Source organism: Silurus meridionalis, chromosome 3, assembly GCF_014805685.1.
Source record: "Silurus meridionalis isolate SWU-2019-XX chromosome 3, ASM1480568v1, whole genome shotgun sequence".
Classification (NCBI taxonomy): Eukaryota; Metazoa; Chordata; class Actinopteri; order Siluriformes; family Siluridae; genus Silurus; species Silurus meridionalis.
The window spans coordinates 27,240,686-27,261,860 of record NC_060886.1 but is presented as its reverse complement, the minus strand read 5'-3'; the positions used below and the strand labels follow the sequence as shown (position 1 = coordinate 27,261,860).

General features: G+C 38.3%; 1 long non-coding RNA gene and 4 other non-coding genes across 5 annotated transcripts; 2 read left to right on the top strand and 3 right to left on the bottom strand.

Annotated features, from left to right (window-relative positions):
* Positions 1 to 82: 82 nt before the first annotated feature.
* Positions 83 to 164, bottom strand: trnas-uga. The gene has a single exon. It is a non-coding gene; the product is annotated as a tRNA-Ser (tRNA).
* Positions 165 to 10,873: 10,709 nt separating this feature from the next.
* On the top strand, positions 10,874 to 20,561 carry LOC124382973. Its single transcript, XR_006925152.1, has 4 exons — positions 10,874 to 10,894; positions 11,198 to 11,366; positions 11,516 to 11,676; positions 20,415 to 20,561. It is a non-coding gene; the product is annotated as an uncharacterized LOC124382973 (long non-coding RNA).
* On the bottom strand, positions 17,359 to 17,448 carry trnar-ucu. Its single transcript is given in 2 exon segments — positions 17,359 to 17,394; positions 17,412 to 17,448. It is a non-coding gene; the product is annotated as a tRNA-Arg (tRNA).
* Positions 18,925 to 18,997, bottom strand: trnaw-cca. Its single transcript has one exon. It is a non-coding gene; the product is annotated as a tRNA-Trp (tRNA).
* On the top strand, positions 19,427 to 19,499 carry trnak-uuu. Its single transcript has one exon. It is a non-coding gene; the product is annotated as a tRNA-Lys (tRNA).
* Positions 20,562 to 21,175: the final 614 nt, after the last annotated feature.

Genomic DNA, 21,175 nt, shown 5'->3' with positions numbered 1-21,175 from the left:
TCTATGCATGAAACACTTCTGTACATCATTCACTTCACACAGTAAAGACTTAACCATAAATTACTATCACACATTGATGAAACGCTGTAAGCAGGATCTGAACCTGCATGGGGAAACCCCATTGGATTTCAAGTCCAACGCCTTCACCACTCAGCCATCACAGCAGTGATTAAGTTTTCTGCAATGTCTTCACTTGTCTACAATTTCTGGAGTTCATAGTAAGTCATAGTTTTACCTTAAATAAAGCATTTAGAATTGAACAGTGTCTCTGGCAGACTGTGGCACTTTTCTCACCGTTAAACACAGGACAGTTTGAGCTCTATTGAGTTTTATTGCTGAGCACAGCACAATTCTTTAAGCACAAAAGTAGTGCAGATAATCCAGTTTCCAACATGCTGGTGCTTTCATGGAACAGGGCGGAACAGGCAGCTGCCCAGTGAGCTCAGTCAGTAGAGCATTAAACACATCATCTTAGTGTATTTAATTCCTTCCCCACATTGGGCAAGAAAAGCTTTAGCACTGGTGCACTGAGATGAAAAAAGTTTGTATTTATCACAGTGACACCACTAAATCTGATACACACAAAACAGGGCTGGAAATGTGTGTACGCCACGTTCCACACAAACGTTGTGATTAAAAAACTTAACGGGAGAATGTGTGCACCTGTAAGTAAACTCTGAACCCTGTGTGCACACATACTGGAGACACAGAAGGTGAAAAGGGCAAATAGCGCCACAGATGGTGAGGTGATGAACTGAAGTCAGGTTGTAGGAAGTAAAAGATGCTGCAGAATGAAAAAAAGGAGAAAAGTAGAGAAAACTTTTGAGGGGTGAGTAAAAGATTCATATGGAAGTCCATTTCCGCCAGATAAAAAAAAAAGTTTGCCTAATTCCACGTTTATTTCTCGTAATTCCAACTTTTTTAGGCAGTCGGGCAGCGTCACCTCCTCTGTAGTGCCAGAAAGCTTCACACATTGAAAATAAAATGTGCTACAATCAATAAAATCACATGGTATTAAACTGAGCCTCTGAACCCTGGAGAGAACTCTGTCTTACAATCAGCTCTGGAGGAGACGGAACAAGACAGATGAAGCAGAGGAGCCTCGTTCACACACCAACAACTTCAAACTTCAGACACACAACATGGTTACCAGTGGAGGCACCAGAAATGTTGGATAAACGAGAAATAAAGTCAGTGTTTATTTATGATTTTTTATTTATATATTTGTATTTGCATTTGAATGTAATATGACAATGAAATGCTCTAAATGAGTTTAGTTTTCACAGAATCGATAGCTGCAGCCCCAAATATAACTACTAAATACAGTGGTACCTTGACCTACGAGTGCATTATATTACTGTATATGCATGAGTGGACTATATTTTGCTTTGTTACGCGAGCAAAAAATTGAGGTACGAGCTCGAGACGCCGCTGCTGGATGGCGAAGCGAAGCCAGAAAGCGAACATTGTGACGAAAATTAAGATAAGCAAAGAAGAAAAAGTAAAAAATTTTAAGTTTAGGGATATGTAGTGTACAGGAGTGATAGTAAAAAATGAGTTTTCCCTCCTCCTCCGCTTATCGCCTCTACCCCCATCACCAGCTTTTCGTTAGCTCAAATCGTCTCATCTCCAAGGTCAATATACTGAATAAAACCTTATTATATCTTTACTCTTTCTATTATGTTTTTATACAAGATTTGTTATTTAGAAATGTGTTTTCCTAATTTAATAACATGAAACATAAAAACGGGGTGTCATTTTGAGGGTTGAAACGGATTAATGCCATTTTAAGTATTTTTAATATGGAAAACTAATTTGATGTGCGAGCAAATTGAGATACGAGCTCGTCCACGGAACGAATCAAACTCGTAGGTCAAAGTACCACTGTATTTCTCTGGGAGTTTATCTTTTGTCATCCTCGTGCACCACCGGTGAAGTTTTCTCGGCCGTGCAGCTCAGAACACAGGTGAAGTGCTGTGTCATTAAAATCATTAGATTAATTGATTGTCAAAATAATATTTATTTGCAATATTTATAATAATAATAATAATAATAATAATAATAATAATAATAAAGAGCGATATTTTTTTTTGCTAGCGCTGTTTTTGTGTTAACTGGTTTCTTTAAATATATTTGACAAAAATTGACCAAAAGACAATTACATTCAATTATTCTTTATTAAGATATTTATAATTAATTTATAGCTCACTAAATGTGGAATATTTAACCTGAGGGTGAAACCTATTAAAGCTAAGATTGGTTAGCCGGCTAGTTAGCCTAGCTCAGTGGTTCTCAAAGTGTGGGACTCGGTGTTGCAAAGAGAATAAAACCCATAAAGACTAGAAAGTCGCTGTTACAGGGTCTTACAATCGCTCCATCTCGGCAGAGGGTCTTCATCCTCCACCTGGAACACGGAGATTCTCCTGGAGCTCATTACTGATGATGCAGAGTAGTGATGAGCAGTGTTGGGCAATAACGTGTTACTGTAATGCAGTTAATTTTGACAGTAACTAATACTGTACCGCAGTACTTTTTAAATAAAGTAACTCCGTTACCGTATGGTGCGTTTGTCTGTTACTTTTTTTAATTAATTAATTTAGGCTGAAGTGTAGCCTACAGTTTAACCTGTTTACAGCAGCAACGCATTGTAGGATTGGTGGATGAACCACTGTAAACACGAAGAACACACTGTGGCCGTGTCTCCGTTTATTCAGGTCTGTGCGGCAGTAACGGCGAGTCGAGGCGAGAGCAAGACGAGTTTCTCAAAGTGGAAATATGTTCATTATTTCACTTTAGTTGAGCATAAAGACAAAAACTTTTAGTCAAATGTAAACTGTGTCTTTCTGGTTCGAAGGTCGTATCTACTGCGATAAACAACAACTCCAATCTGTCGAAGCTCCTCCAGAAACTCCATGCCTCGAGGAAGCTAGAAGCTAGAAGCTAACCCGGTGTTATGTTGTACATTGTTGATAGTTTTCATACTTAAGCTGTGAAAGGAACATTTTTAAGAGCTCAACACAACAGCTTTTATGATGCAGAAGCCACTTTAGTTTTTGATTGTGAATATATTATTCAGCTTGTTTTGTTATTTATTTCAGAAATCCTTGTGATATATTCAGTTTGTGCTGGTCTGACTTAAATAAAATAGTGTTTAAAAATTACTTTGTGTTTAAGTTAGTTTTGTGTTTGTATAGACCATAACCCATACAAGGGCATTAATGGGAACATTAAAGAACGTTCTTTAAAAAAGTAACAAAAAAGTTACTTTTAACAGTAACGCATTACTTATTGGTGTAAATAACAAAGTAATTGAGTTACTTTTTGAATGAAGTAACGAGTAACTGTAACTGTAACTATTTCTTAGTAATTAGCACAACACTGGTGGTGAGATGCGGCTAATCTGCTCTACTGCTCGGTAGTGTGTACAGTATGAGGTAATGGTCTGTAATATCATCACTTTGAGGTAAAATATCTATATCAGTGACGTCTGCTCTGTGGGATATTATTAAGTCTAGCGTGTGATTAAAAAGATGAATCGGTCTAGTTATTTAACTAGGTTAGTTTAAGTTTAGTAAGTCTGCAAATGATATTCCTAGGGCATCATTTATATCATCTACATGAATATAAAAAATCTCCTACAAGCAGCACTTTATCAAAATTGACCAAGAGGTCTGAAAGAAAATGAGCAAAATCTTAAAGAAAATCAATGTGGAGCCCTGGGGTCTACTGTATACACAGTGGCCAGAGCGAGAGATAGTAGGGTTTTAATCTATGTCTAAAGGTACAGCATTAAGAATAAGCACTTTAAATGATTTAAACCTGAATCCTAATCTTTGACAAACATGAAGAAGGGTGCTTTAAACAGTTGCTAGACCACCCCCATGACCAGTCTGATGGGGATCTTGTAGTGTATTTATTCCTTGAAAATAAAATAAAGTTTTTATAAAATTACCTATATGTGTACTTGTAACTACAGTTGTGTTCAAAATTATTCAACCCCCACTGAAATTGATTGTTTTGGTCGGTTTGACATTGATTATGATCATTCAGTCATCCTGCTTACAATTAAATCAAAGAGGCACGTGTAGGTCAGACAAATATAACATAACATTTATAATGAAATAACCACAAATGTCTTTTCTGAGCTCACATCATTATCAGTTTTATTCAACCCCCAAGTGACATTCAATCTTAGTACTTAGTACAACATCCTTTTACAGTTATAACAGCTTTTAAACGTGAAGCATAGCTTGACACAAGTGTCTTGCAGCGATCTACGGGTATCTTCGCCCATTCATCATGGGCAAAAGCCTCAGTTCAGTCACATTCTTAGGCTTGCGCACTGCAACTGCTTTCTTTAAGTCCCACCAGAGGTTCTCAATCGGATTTAAGTCTGGTGACTGCGATGGCCACTTCAAAATGTTCCAGCCTTTAATCTGCAACCATGCTCTAGTGGACTTGGAGGTATGCTTGGGATCATTGTCCTGTTGAAAGGTCCAACGTCTTCCAAGCCTCAGGTTTGTGACAGACTGCATCACATTGTCATCCAATATCTCCTGGTACTGAAGAGAATTCATGGTACCTTGCACACGCTGAAGCTTCCCAGTACCTGCAGAAGCAAAAAAGCCCCAAAGCATGATTGACCCCCCGCCATGCTTCACAGTAGGCAAGGTGTTCTTTTCTTCATAGGCCTTGTTCTTCCTCCTCCAAACATAGCGTTGATCCATGGGCCCAAACAGTTCTAATTTTGTTTCATCAGTCCACAGAACACTATCCCAAAACTTCTGTGGTTTGTCCACATGACTTTTGGCATACTGCAGTCAACTCTTCTTATTCTTTGGGGACAGCAAGGGAGTGCGCCTGGGAGTTCTGGCATGGAGGCCTTCATTACGCAGGGTGCGCCGTATTGTCTGAGCAGAAACTTCAGTACCCACATCTGACAAATCTTTTCTCAGTTCCTCAGCAGTCACACGGGGACTTTTCTCCACTCTACGCTTCAGGTAGCGCACAGCAGTCGAAGTCAGCATCTTCTTTCTGCCACGACCAGGTAGCGTTTCAACAGTGCCCTTTGCCTTGAATTTGCGAATGATGCTTCCTATGGTGTCTCTTGGTATGTTTAACATCTTTGCAATCTTCTTATAGCCATTGCCCTTCCTGTGAAGAGTAATCACCTGTTCTCTTGTCTTCCTGGACCGTTCTCTTGACCTCACCATGTTTGTAACCACACCAGTAAATGTCTAGAAGGAGCTGAGTATCACAGTCATTTTAAAGCTGCCTAATTGGTGCTTATTAGGCTTTATTGCTGCTCCCTGATATCCACAGGTGTTTTCAATACCTGATTGAAAACACTTCATTGAACCTTTGTTCTTCAGATTGGTAGTCTTTAAGGGGTTGAATAATTATGTCAATGAAGAATTCACAAAAGAAACATTTACTACTGTATTACAAAACTAATTGATGTCATTTTAGTTGCATATGGTTCTTTAAGAAGTCCTTGTAGGATTTCATTCTGAATACAATTACAAATGTACACTAAATTCCCTAAAACCATTTACAGCATTGGGGGTTGAATAATTTTGAACACAACTGTATTTGGTTTGTTGTACAACAGCTATCGTCATTGTTAATTGCATGATGTCTTACCAGTCAGACGGAGTGCAGCATCCCGAAGACACCAAGGACACTCACAGAAAAAAATCCAGCTATCAACAAAGGGTAGTTTGTGTTCTCGACACCATGACTGTAGCTATTCATTTAAAGCAAAAAGTCTACTGAACAGCTCAATTCCTCGCTGTTATGTGGGAAGCGGTCCATGACTATGATCCTCGTCATGGGTGATGTGTTACATACTGTCTCAACCAGAATATGGAAAAGTCCCTCTACAGGATCTCCATTTGCCTCAAACTGAAGTCATTCGTTCCAGCATGGAGGACAACAGCTCAGAAGACCTTGTTTATTATCAGGATCAGATACCTGCACAGCGACATCGATAACACGAGCACCAGGAAAAAACAACATGCAAGTGTACATACTCAGTGTTACAGTCTACTGCTCATTAAACTGTACATACTCAGTGTAATGATCTAATGCATATCAAACTGCTCAGTATTATAGTCTGATGATCAAGGAACTTTAAATACTCAGTGTTTTAGTCTACTGTCCATGTAACTGTACATACTCAGTGTTACAGTCTATTGCTCAAGGAAAAGTACATATTTAGTGTTAAAGTCTACTCACTGCTCATGGAACTGTACATACTCAGTGTTACAGTCTAGTGCTCATTTAACTCCACATACTCAGTGTTTTAATCTACTGCACGTTTAACTTTATATACTCTGTGTTACAATCTACTGCTCATGTAATTGTACATCCTGAGTTTTATAGTCTACTGCTCTTCTAACTGTGCATACTCAGTGTTACAGTATACAGCTAATGAAAGTGTACAAACTGATTGTTACAATATACTGCACATGTAACTGTACATACTCAGTGTTACAGTCAACTTCTCATGTAACTGTACATACTGAGTAAATGTTATAAACTATATTAATCCCAGAGGGAATTTCACTGTGAATTCATGATGAGTTGTACATATTGATCTGTAACTGTACATACTACTCTATACCCTGTACATAGTGTTATACTCTTAGTAAAAGCTGCCATCACTGTGTACTATTTGTTCTACAGGGTGGACTATCCTCCTCCACATAGAGCACAAGTGACACAATGAGTTTTGGCGTCTCTGTGACGTCACCGTATTGTTAAAAACCCAGAACGCGAAGCAGCAGCCCACAGACTACCTTCTATTAGGTGTCAAACTTCTCCACCACGCAACTAACCGCAATCAATTTCATCTTCAGAAGTGTCAACACGCCAGCGGTATTTACCTCAAAACACGTTTTGGATCTATTCCTACAATGATACATTCACGAATCTGATCTTCAGTATAATTGATTTCATTAATGTTAGTGGATTCATCGTTAGTCACGCGCTAGTCACGTGCTTACACAGAACATCCGGGAAGCTCTATCTAGCATGAAAGTAGTTCAGCTTCAGTAAACTACCTAAATCTTAACATCACATAAACATGATCATTACTAATTAAAATTCCCTTTAGTGGCTGTAAGTAAAAGCATCAGTCCAGTGAGTAAAAGAGCATAAAGACCGAACCGGCAAAATCCCGACATCACACAGGAGCTAAACTGCGTGCGCCACGCCCCCAAAGCCACGCCCCCTTCGTAATGGAACTGTGTAGACAAATAATCTTTATTTTCCTGCCCAGAGGACAATAATCACCTTGAGCATAATCTGAAAAAAGGAGAAAACACTTATTGTTAAGATTAAAAAAATATATTATTGAATTATTTGTAATCAAAGCTGTTCTCTCTTTTCACAGATTCAGCAAATTCCCAAAAGGATAAACAGGAAAAGACCTACAGAAATGCAAAAGTAAATGCATACATTTATACATTCCGTTTATGAAAACTGTATTTAAATTAAACAATGTAGAATGAACTGTCATCAACTTGCTGTGCGGCGTCATAATGTCCCCTCAATTTCACAGACTATCTCCACTGTTTACAACATTCAGCAAAAGCGTCTGTTACTGGCATTTCTTTTTTAAAGAATAACAATACAATGTACAAGTTACACAAACTGAATTATACAATTAACTATCCACAGTTAACAGAACAAAAAATAAGTAAAATATATACAGTATAAGCAAACAACAAAATATAGGTAATTAAATAACACTAGACAAACCAACAGACAAATAAATCAATAAAAGAAGGGAAAAAAACCCTAACTAATTAGAAAAAAACCACAATGTATCATTGATTAGATCTGAGTGTTGAGACAATAACAGAAGATTTGTGTTTTTCTATTAGATCACACTTGTTCAAAAGGTTTTGTATTTCACAGAGGATAGGCAATATTTTAGGACAGGGGTGGCCAACCAGTCAGAGACCGAGAGCCACATTTTTGACTGTGTTACCGCAAAGAGCCACATCATACACATGGGCACACATGAACATCACCCATCCCTTCCTCTTACACACACACACACACACACACACACACACCTCTGCTCAGCCAGATTTATTGTAAATGTCACACACCAACACAATGACAGAAATTGACTCCTACAGTTTTAAGACCACAGGACAGTCATTTTCAACAATGAACACTGCACTGCCTCACACACACAAACTCTGTTTAACCAAATCCACGTGCTCGTGAGATGAATATACCGCGGGGGGGCGGCAATTAATTTTTACAAGGGGCCACATGAGAAACCTAAATTGTGTCAGAGGGCCACACCAACGATAATATTTTAGGGATGCACCGAAATGAAAATTCAATTCAAACGGCAATGAAATCCATAATTTTTTGTGTTATGCCTTTTGCCTCGGCACCATCACTGGAAAACTTTCCTACCTTTTCAAAAACGTCCTCTACAGACGGAGTGCACATGCTCAGATTGACTTTACTTTTCTGCGCCGCGTTTTTCTCATATTTAGAAGGCAATCGGGATGTTTGGATTTCAGGTGATAAATTAAACCCGACTTGGAGAAACTCTTTGCAGATACACCCCCTCTGGAAATTTCAGCATTGCATGTTTTGCACATCGCTCTCCGCACACCGCAGACATGTTGCTCTTATCCAGATAACCGTGTGCTGCTGCGCTTTTTTATTGCGTCATTACAATTGTGTTTCTGCCGTGTTGTTTCGGTGATTTAGGGATTTCCGAAAATTCTCGGTGCATCCCTGTAATTTATTATTGGCCTCATGCCAAGGTCTGATATACCGCAAAGTTTCCCAGTAGGGGCAAGCTCATTTAGGTCTTAAAAATACCGTATTGAACTTAAGCAAAGCGAACACGCACATTAAAAATCAAACACACACAAACTTCGATATGAACGTAAGAGCCGCATGAAACCAGCCAAAGAGCCGCATGCGGCTCGCGAGCCGCGGGTTGGCCACCCCTGTTTTAGGAAGTGATTTAGAAAATGTACAGTTGTGAATATGTCAGCCGCTAAGAACGTACTGGGAACCGAGTGAATTTAACGAAGGCCTTTTAATAGGAAAGCAAAAAGGGCAAGGCAGAAAGCACAACAAACAAATGAGCACCCAACTAGGGTAAACTGAACTAATGGGATAACTGTGGCAGATTGAGCACAGAAGCTTAAAAGCTAAGCAAAAACCAAACGGAGGAGTTTGGGCAGTCCTGAATGTTCGCAAGCCTAAGCTGTAGAAAGGACGATGAGCATGTGGATAAACGGGGTCTTTATAGTGTGGTGACTGATTTGGACCAGGTGTGGATGATTAGTAAGTGGGTGAGCTGCTTGGAGTGATTGGAGGGGTTGGCGAGGGTGTGGCTGGTGGAACCCTGACAGAATATAAAACTTGGTCATTTTAACATGAAATTTAAATAATTATGAATAAAATTATAAATGTAATTCTCAAGTACCACAATAAAAAAAAAAGATGAGGAATACATTTTTCTGTTGGTTGCAAAATTCACAAAGAACCCCAATGTTCACATTTTTCACAAATATGGAATTAACAGGATAAATACAGTGTAATATTTTAAACTGAACTTCGTTAACCTTGTTTGGGACTTTTGAACGATCTTGTTTAGGTTATGAATTGTTTGGAGTATGTATTTACTTGTTACAGGTAAACGGCACCTGTGGTTGGTTTGTTGTACGTAGTTACTATATCACACGCACCAAGATGAGATTTATAAAGTTGTAACAAGCCACTTGGGATAGCATTGATCACTGATTTGTATTCTCTAAACAAAATAGGAAATTCATGTTTGGTTTTGAATTGTTCATATGCAAGTAGAGAACCTGAACCATCAAGTTTTTTACTGCCATTTCTTCTTTGGCCATCGACTGTGAGTGACATCACTTCCCAATACTTACATGCCTAATAATATAGTCCCGCCCATAAAATTTGATTGACAACTTTCAGTGCACAGCTTTGGAAATTCAAATGCAAAGGAATTGTATTTTCTATTAGAGTTTTGCCAGGCAACATACCAGAGAAAGTGAAATCACAAACGTGGTAATTAATATTGTATTTCAGTGTGACATGGTCATAACTCATAACACGTGAAATACAGTTGCAAATAGACTTTTCCATTTAAAATATGAGAGACACTGCGTTCACTTGTGACAAAGCAAACAGTAATTCAAGATTTGCAATTGTTTTGGATTATGTCACAATTTATGTGTGCATATATAGAAAACACAATTGCATTTTCCAATTTCCTTTGAATATTGTATGTAATAATCTTCTATAATACATAAAACATATATATATATATATATATATATATATATATATATATATATATATATATATATATATATATATATATATATATTTCTTCTATAATACATAAAACACACACACACACACACACACATATATATATAAAATATATGTATATTTATAAATATGTATTGGAGTTAAAGTTCTATCTAAATGTTTCCTTTTCTTTTCCACAGAAGGGCCAGTGTTGAAAACCAGCTTCTGGAACTTAAAGGTGTGTTTAGTTTTGATGGTTCTGCCTTCAGTGTGTAAAAGCATGTACATTTTCTCCAAAAGTATTGGAACAACAAGGCCAGTGTGTGTGTGTGTGTGTGTGTGTGTGTGTGTGTGTTCTTGTGTGTCAGATGTCAAATCTCCTCTCCCAGGAAATCAAACCCAGACAAACCTGAGAGCAAAGAGAGCTGCATCAGACATGCCACCACCCAGTGCTGCTAAACGCCTCGATTTGATGCTGCACCTCACAAACACACAACACAATCCTCATCACTAGTGCATTAGAAACACAGACAGATGAAGAAAATCTGTCATTTCCAGGTTTTGTGTAAACGAGGTCAGTGATTATCTTCTGTTTTATTTAGTGTGCATTCAATTCTTTAGCTGTGGATTTGAGTTTTCTCATTTTTAATAGTCAATCCATAATTCACTGGTCCTGATGTTCTGAAATTGAACAGTAGATGTGATTTGTCATGTAAAATGTCTACTCCAGGTTTTGGTTTATGCAAAGTCTAGTAGTTTTCCTAAACCTAATCTACAGTCAAGTCTTAACTCCCTAATATTTGTTTTAAATACATGACTTGAATACATGTTTGATTTAGTTGGATGTTGGTTAAGCTTTTTCTTCCGTCTCATTTAGTTAATAACAGAAACATTTCTGAAAGTGGTTTTGGACAAGATCAAGGCGGAGAAAGAGTCTATGGGACATGAACTCCTGCAGTCTCTCTGTAGGGTTTATGTGGGATTGTGTCAAAAGAGAGGAGACTCTCATAAAGCACATGCCCTCGCCTACAGATTTCTTAAAGAAGGTGAGATTATATTGATATTTCATTATATATTTACTAAAAAATAATCTGAACAGTGATACAGAGAAGCCAATTGTGTTCTGTTTTTGGTTTTGTAATTCTTCCTATACAGTGTATTTTAAATCTGTGGTATCATTTTGTTTTCTTTGCAGACTTTTCTGAAGCCCCAAAACTGATAATGGTCATGGTGGCAGCATAACCAAGTGTTTTCTCCCAAAACAGCCCTTTTTGCAGAGCCATTCACATCGTGTGCAAAATAAGGGCATACGGAAAGATTTATTACTTGCTCAGCAAATATCTGCACTGGCATACGGTAAGAAACTACAGGAATTTCTGGCAGGTGCTGCTCACTCTACTATATTCTATATTTCAACCACCTGCATGTCTTCTCTAACCACCTCCACTAACCTTCTCCTTAACCTTTCTTTTTCCTCCTGTCTGGCAGCTGCATCCCTAACATTATTCTACCGATATACACCACAAACACACACACACACACACACACACACACACACACAATTTTCTTGGTCAATAAAATGAAAATAAATATTTCCAATGTAATTTAAAATTTACAAATAAAAACTGCATGGGGGGAAAAACCCACCATCCACATTACAGGACGTTGTTGAGCGCTGTAAGCGACCACGTGACCGTTGGTTACGCGCAGGTCGGGTGATAACGTCTCTCCATGGGCCGTCTCGTAGATGATTGGCATTAATATTTTAGTAATTGTAGTAAACAAAATATTGGCTGATTATCATGTGGTGAAATGTTCACTCATTTTGCTCGTAGCTCGTCGAGAGGTGAAGTTCTCTCCTTCACTCTATATACTGTACATAAAAAAGGCAATTTTCTATAAAATTTAAATATCAATCTGCCCAAAACTTTAGGAAATGTGGAAGGTTTATTTTATTTTTCCTTTTCCTTTCATTTTCTCATAATTTCCTTTTTCTACTTTTTTTTGCCTCTTCCCACCCCTTAACAGACTAGTGTTCTCCAGCTTTTGTTGCAATCAGGGCTTTCGGCTGTTAACTGAAAGGTTGGTGGTTCGAGCCCACCCAGGAATGTAATAGTTGCTTTTATTAGACACCAAGTGTACTGGAGCACAAGGTTATGATATGTGTGTTATTCTGTGATTAAACTGAAAGAGTGTGTCTGAACCCTGAACACTGTAAGGAAGACTACTCCAAAGTTTAGGATCTAAATGTGAGAATGCTTTACAAAATCTTTGAATTTCAATCTATGTCCAGAGGTGGCAAAAGTACACACATCCATTACTTAAGTAGAAGTACAAATACTCATGTTTTAAAATACTCGGGTAAAAGTTGAAGTACTGATTATACTTTTTTACTTAAGTGAAAGTAAAGAAGTCTTGGCTCTGACATGTACTTAAGTAAAAAGTAGTTATTACTTCTACCTGTTTTAGCTGTTAACTGGACCTCACATTATATTAATATTAGATCACAGCAACGAAATGCAGTTTGGCATCTACCAGAAGTGTAAAAAAGTAGCAATCGTGCAAATAGTGCAGATAAATATGTATCATATGTACAGCATGTGATATATATGTGAGCATTTGTACAGTGATTAAATATAAAGGCTATAACAATGCAGAGACGTGTGGACATCATTAAGAGTCTTTGCTATGTTTCCACACGGACAGTTAATGAGGTGATACCGAAAAAAACTGCACCTCTTCAAGTCAAGAAGCTTTTATATATATAATTATAGACATTTTACAGATTTTAATGATGTTTTGTTTTTATCTGTACGATCAATAAAGACAGTAATTTAAGTTCGTGTCGCCATTATGAGGGAAAAACCCACAAAACGCCACCCAGAGGATTAATTGTGTAAAACATGGCGGATGTTGGTGTTTGATTTGAGACTTTGTGCAAAAATAAAACAAAAGTGTACTGATTAAAAATATTTTTCGGTGGAGTTTATTTATTTATTTTATATCTAAGTAAAGAAGGGACGTCGTGAATAAAAACATAAATGCGCGCTGAATTGTTGGCGTGTTAATAACATCTAGTGCCATTTACAATAATTAGAATTTTGACAGCCAAATATATATTAATACAAAACAAATTAAAAATATTGTTACCTAATGAATGTATCCAGGCTGAAGATCCACATATAGAACACAAGCAGAGAAAAGATGATGATGATCATTAATGTGTCTGATCTCAGTCATGTTTACATCACTGACTCCCTCTGTCTCATCCACATTAACCCCAAACTTCTAACTGCCTTCTGCCTGCTGATTCTTATTTTCGTAAAGAGTGAGAGTCAGGACTTTATACACCAGCGGATTGAAAAAGACGCGCAATAACAGGAAATCGGTTGTTCGGCTGAAATCGGCGCACAGTGAAAAGAAAAAATATATATTTCACCAAATCAATGGATTAAAACTAAAGTAACGAGCCGGTTTTGAAAATGTAAGAAGTTAAAAGTACAGATATTTGTGTAAAAATGTAAAAGTAAAAAGTTGTCTGAAAAATAAATAGTGGAGTAAAGTACTGATACCAGAAAAATCTACTTAAGTACAGTAACGAAGTATTTGTACTCCGCTACTTCCCACCTCTGTCTATGTCTAAATGTACAGCATTCAGAACAAGCACTTTAAATGATTTGAACCTGAATCCTAATCTTTGACTAACATGACAAAGGGTGCTCTATTGCTACACCACCCCCATGACCAGTCTGATGGGGCTTATGCTTAAAGGCATATCCTGACGCCATAGACACATTTAGATTATTGTAATCATTTGGTTTAATTTTAGAACTTTGTTGTGTTTGATCATTTTACATTTTCCTGTTTTAACAGTAATAAGATTATTTCTAGATCTTGTAGTGTTTTTATTCCTTGATCTTACTATAAGGTTTCTCTAAAAATTGGCTATATGTTTACTTGTAACTGTCTGGTTTGTTGTACAACAGCTATCATCATTGTGAATTGCATAATGTCTTACCAGTCAGATGGTGTGCAGCATCCTGAAGATGTTGTCTGATTGGACTCCCGCTAAAATCCTGCTGGGGTGCAGGTCATCAGGGCCGAAAAGTTAGTTATCAACAAAGGGTAGTTTGTGTTCTTGACACCATGGCTGTAGCTATTCATTTAAAGCAAAAAGTCCACTGAAGTGCTCAAATCCTTGCTATTATATAGGAAGTGGTCCTGACACTATGATCCTCATCGTCGGTGATGTGCTGTCTCAACCAGAATCCTGAAGTCACAAGCACAACCAGCGTGCACACCGAGAGAGCCAGAGAGGTAAACACGTTCACCATCTCAGAGCATGACGTGAGGAGGGCATTCAAGAGAGTAAATACCAGGAAGGCAGCAGGACCAGATAGCATCACAGATCGGGTTCTGAAAGCCTGCGCTGACCAGCTAGCAGGCTAGTGTTCACTGAGATATTCAACCTCTCCCTGGAACAGTCTGTTGTCCCCTCATGTTTTAAACAGTCCACCATTGTTCCTGTCCCGAAGAAACCTTAGCCCACCTGCCTTAATGACTATCGCCCTGTAGCCTTGACCTCAGTAGTGACGAAGTGCTTCAAGAGACTGGTCAGAGACTTCATCACTGCATCACTGCCAGACACACTGGACCATTACAGTTTGCGTACCGTCAGAACCGCTCTACTGAGGATGCCATTGCTCATCTCCTCCACACCACGATGAGCCACCTGGACCAAAGAAACAGGAATTATGCAAAGATGTTGTTCGTGGACTACAGTTCAGTGTTTAACACCATAATTTCCTCCACACTCACCTCTAAGTTGGAGGTCCTGGGACTCAGCCAGCCGCTGTGTCAATGGATCTCTAACTTCCTGACAGACAGACCACAAGCCGTTCGGGTGGGAAAACACACCTCATCCAACCTCACCCTCAGCACTGGAGTTCCCCAGGGTTGTGTTCTGAGCCCCCTGCTTTACTCAATGTACACATATGTACATACACTGTGTCATACCAACAGCTAAACATCTACAGGAGGTTAAAACCTGGAGAGATGGTGCCAGGAGAACAACCTTCTCCTGAGCGTCAGCAAGACTAAGGAGTTGATCGTGGACTTCAGCACAAAGCGGAGCGGTCATACCAACAGCTAAACATCAGTGGAAAAAGTGGACAGTTTCCGGTACCTGGGTGTTCACATCACACAGGATCTGTCTTGGTCCTGTCACACCAACACCCTGGTGAAGAAGGCCCGGCAGCGTCTGTACCATCTGAGACGCTTAAGGGACTTAAAACTACCCTTTCAGGTGCTTAAGACTTTCTACACCTGCACCATTGAGAGCGTTCTGACGGGTAGCATCACTTCCTGGTTTGGGAATAGCACCATGCAGGACAGACGAGCCCTCCAGAGGGTGGTGCAATCAGCTGAACGTACCATCCACACCAAGCTCCCTGACCTGCAGGACATCTACAGCACGCGGTGCAGGACCAGAGCCAGGAAGATTGTGAAGGACCTCAGCCATCCCAACAATGGACTCTTTTCTTTGTTGCGTTCAGGGAAATGCTTCCGCTCCTAAAAGCGAACACAGAGAATGAGGAGGAGCTTCTTCCTGCAGGCCATTCGGTGTTTGAACCAGGAAACACCCAGGATCTAAAAACTGGCCCACTCTCTCCATCATCACACTTCTTCTCTGTACATATCTCACCTTTCGCACCACAACACTTTAAACTCTGGACTTGCACAGCAAAGTGCACTTTATATTTATTTTTTTTATACCACACCATACTGCAAATGGACACTTTATGGACACTTTACACCACACCATACCACACACAGACACTTACGGACCTTTACACCACACCATACCGCACATGGACACTTTATGGACAACCCACCACAAAATTGTCTATTGTTTACACTTTGTTACACATTGTTTACTGTTTACTGTTTCACTGTCTACTGCCATAAGAATTTTTTTTTGTATATACATTTTTCTCTTTGTTCCACATACATATATCTTTATATATCTTTTATATTTTTATATTAATATATTTTATTTTATATAGTTTTTTATACTTTATACTTTATTTATCTGCCTTCTTTTCTTTTTTCGCATCCTATTCCCTCATGCCGGACCGTCGAATAAAAGCATTTCACTGCATGTCGTACCCTGTATGTATGTGTATGTGATGAATAAAATTTGATTTGATTTGATTGATTTGATTATGAGACTGACACGCTACCTACTGCGCTAATTAGGCGACCTGGGCAAAGTCTGTTATTAGGAACCAATGCTCTGAGAATGTATGACAATTAAGGCCCTGTTGCCTGTTGTTTTTCTTTAGTGTAAGAAGATTTTTTACTTGATTTAGACCAACTGCTGTACCAATGTACTGTCCAATCTGACTGTAAGATATATTCATGTTATTACAAACCTCAGAATCTGAGATTGCTAGGGAGTTGTACCACCACAAACAGTTTGCTCGTTGACAAAAAGACCTATAAAGTTTTGTGTTGAAATCACAGTGCAGTTGTACCCAATTCAGCTGATTTTCATTGCAGTTTGTATGGCCATGGTACCACGCTTACAGCAATAACAAAGGGAGCTGCAACTAACCAACATTAAGCACCACTGTCCTTAGTGGTAGGAGCAATTGATCTTGATTGTTTGCTCTTGGACCCAAGAAATGTTGTATTGGTTTCATATAAGAGATTTTTAATCATATTTAGAAGAATTAGTGTACCATTGGACTGTTCACTTTGGATTTAAGACATACCCATGTAACCAACACCTCAGAATCTACAATTGAGCACAAAGTATGGAATGATTCTGTGTCAGGAATATTTGTTGGAACATCCGATTAGGCTACAGCAAAGTTTTGGTCACACAGTAGAACCATGTGGAACAAGAGGAGATTTTTTGAAAACCGCATCCAACAAAGCATTTCGGTTTAGTACAAGAAGCACGGACATGCCACATGGCTCTTCAATCTACCTGGTGTACAATTAAAGTTACTAGAGACAAGTGGAAAAGCACAACAACTCTGGTGGGACTTGAACCCACAACCTTTGAATAGCTTTATCGCTGAGTCTAGAAGTCCAACGCGCTAGCCATTGTGCCACAGAGCCCTAGGTTGCACAGTGCTGTATTTTACTATCTCGTAACTGGTCATCCTAATGGCAGGCTCGTAGTTTGTATAAAAGCACAGTTTTTTCCATTGCTAACAAATACTATCAAGCTTTTAAAAGGGTTAGAGCAAAGCCTGCAATTCACCATTCAGTGCCCCAGAGAAACAATCTTATCTACTTGCAATGTTAAATCTTAAGCCATAAAGAAAAAGCTGCACCCAGCTAAACCCAGGATCTCCTGTTTACTAAACAGGCACTTTACCCAACTAAGCCACAGCACCTCGATGCCACCAGGCAAATACTCAGCCAGCTGTTGAATAAAAATTCTTTGCTATTAGATTTAGTAAAAACATTGCATGGACATATGCATTCAAGCTAACAGCTAATAAGGCAGAAGCATAGATTTGATTTTTGTCTTAATGCTAGTCCTACCATTAATTTGAGACTTGCTAAGGTCCTAAACAGAAAATATAATTAAATAAAAAATATAGTTAAGATACATATCAACAAAAAATAGCCATGCCTTATCAGTGAAAATGCTACCTAATATCTGGTAATAGTCTCAACAAAGCAAAATTCTGGTGAAATTAGCATGCAACACACAACTGTTGACAGCAATTGCTCTGAGGGTACTACTCTTACAGCAATAACAAAGCAGTGCTGCAACTAACAAACATTAGGCACCACTGTCGTTAGTGGTAGGAGCAATTGATCTTGATTGTTTGCTCTTGGACCCATGCATGTTGTATTTGTTTTATATAAGAGACTTTTAAATCTTTTGTAGAACAATTGCTGTTCCACTGGACTGTGTACTTTGGTTGTAAAAGAAACCTATTGTAATCAAGAACTCAGAATCTGTAAAACCGAAAAATTACTTTTGCGCCATTCTGTGTGCTGTGTGATTCTTCTCTGATCATAAAAGACACCACAGGCATCTTAGATCACATGGGAAACCTCTCCAAGAATTAAGTTTTTGTTTGGCATGATTAAAATCTAACAGTTTTCGTGTCAGAAGTGAGATACTTTGCAGCAATATCTGAAGGGAAATCACACATTTATATTTGTATTTGTTTCATTAGCAAATGATGGTATAGTCTCACAGTGGTAAGCATCCTTTATGGTGTTAATTTTGACCAACCAATGGCTCTGACAATAGTCGTCTTTGTTTTCAATAACCCAAAAGATATTCCCATGATCCTCCCATGCAAATATCATTGGTTCAAACATACTTAACTGTGACATTATTTGATGTGTCACTAAAACTTGAATTTTAAATACATCTTAGTCACTATTTGTAGAGTTATCTTTTTTGTCAGCTTGGGAACATGTTGTAGGAGGGTTATAATGTACTATGTATAATGTATAATGTTAATTTGATGAGGCAGACTTCACTTTGGACAAATTTAGTCTCCACATTAGACAATCAAAGATCGAGCAGCTGCTAAAAGAGGCCAAAAAGCAAGAGCCCTGCAACAATGAACTCGACATGATTTGAACACGCAACTTTCTGATCTGGAGTCAGACGCGCTACCGTTGCGCCACGAGGTCCACAATGACAAATTGAGTCTGATGGTCAAGTTGCAGGCTCTGACATTTTCCGCTTTTGAAGTCCTTGATTGTTGGTGCAATTAAGATTCAGGGGTTAGTTTTCATATGTACAGGAAAAAATCTTTTACACCACACAGTGAAATAATGAACTTATTGTCAGTCATTTGGTCTGTGATAAAATGTCAAGTTTGTTTTCAAAAAGCTGATGCTATGTGTTAGACAATGGACAAAGATTGGCAAAGGAGCTCCTTGAACACTGCTGTTGGACATGAAATAGGGGATAACCTTCATTGTGGGCTTCTTACAAGAAAGGCACATAAAACAATTGGAGAAAGTTTCAAGAAACTCCTGAGATTTGCCCTCTCTGAGCAAGCGCAGAGACAAATATTTTATTGAGGCCAGTTGTCGCAACAGCAGACACGTGCGCAGCGCCTGGATAGCTCAGTCGGTAGAGCGTCAGACTTTTAACCTGAGGGTCCAGGGTTCAAGTTTCTGTTTGGGTGTTAAATAGCTAACTGTTGTTGGTTCTTATTGGTGGGAAAATCAAAAGCTTGTCTAATTCTTTACTTGATGTCAAAATGCCATGAGCCTCTCTCTTGCACAGAGTACTGGCACTGACGTTCCAGATGTTTTCCAAGTCCTACCCATACGTGAGTAAATGATAGTTTAGTCTCACTGTGGTAAACATCGTTTATGGTGGTCATTTTGACCAACAAATGGCTGTGACAATAGTCGTCTTTGTTTGAACTCAAAATATATTCCCATTATCCTCTCATACAAACAACTTATTTTAACTGCGACATTATTTGATGTGTCACTGAAACTTGAATTGTGAATACATAGGGTTGTTTTTACTCTGGACAGGCAACACAAAAGACGATGCGAGTTCACAGAATAATTCACGAGTCACTGTTATATGAACAATAAACTTTTTAATTTTAATTACCGGAAAAGCTACAAAAATGTCAAATAACTAAATATAATACATGCAAACACACAATGATAAAAATAATATTTCAAAATGATGTATATATTAGCAAAAGAAGGCACAGGGTTTATTTATATTTTTGTTGTTATTATTATTAAATCTGATTAAACATTTTAGGAGATTATTTTCTATATGTGTTTGATGGATTGAGGTGGTGGTGAGGGTTTTTGTGTGTGTGTGCGTGTGTGCGTGCGTGTGTGAGTGTGCGTGCGTGCGCGCGTGTGCGCGCGTGTGCGTGTTAGTTTTAGCCTTTACATCTCCCGGGATCTGAAGTTTCGGGTGCAACCCTGTAAACTCCATGCAGTGGATCCAGTAGAATGGGGAGTAACACAAACAGAGACACAGGGTTTTTTTTTAATGTTTGTTGGTATTGTTTTTAAATCTGATTAAAAAATGTAAGAAATCATTTTTTGTGTTATTTCATCTTTAGGCGATGCTGAAGGTCTGGAGGTGGTTGAAACATACACCTGATTCAAAGAATCTGAAAAACAACAAGAAATACGTCACACACTTTAACAGCAGGAGCAAGAAGCACCAAGTCTTCAGAATGCAGCCACAGCATTATTCACATATCAGCTCATTGTATTTTCATGTGAAACAAATATGTAACATCTGTAACTTAGACTAATTCTACTCTTAACGTACAAATTTACACGTTATGAAATGATACACAATCACATGTTTATTAGCTGAATAAAATCTAACACACTCGTTTACACACTGTTTCACAGTGAGGTTCTATAACAGCATCTGCTTTGAGGAGATACTTACAGTACATGTGTCTGGACTCTAATGTCTGTTCCGAATGATCCTGACAGGAACAACATTAACTGCAAAGGAAGAAAAGACACATTTAACACAAAAAAAATAAAATGTATGAATTCCAGCATGACGAAATGATACATGATTATAAATACATTTACGGTGTGATCTCTAAAATGTTCATTCACACACTTATTCACACATTGAAGAGAAACTTACTTCAGTCTGGATTCTGCAGAGGTCCAATTATATTATTGTGCCTGATAGCATCAACATCAGTTCTGTTTATTCTGGGAGCATCTCCCCTTTCATTTTTATATATATATAAAAAATGATTTCCCTTTTGAAAAATACACAAATAATCTTCTATCCAATAAAAGGCAATATGGCTTTAAAAGGGAAATTCCAGAGATTTTTGCTTGTGGAGTA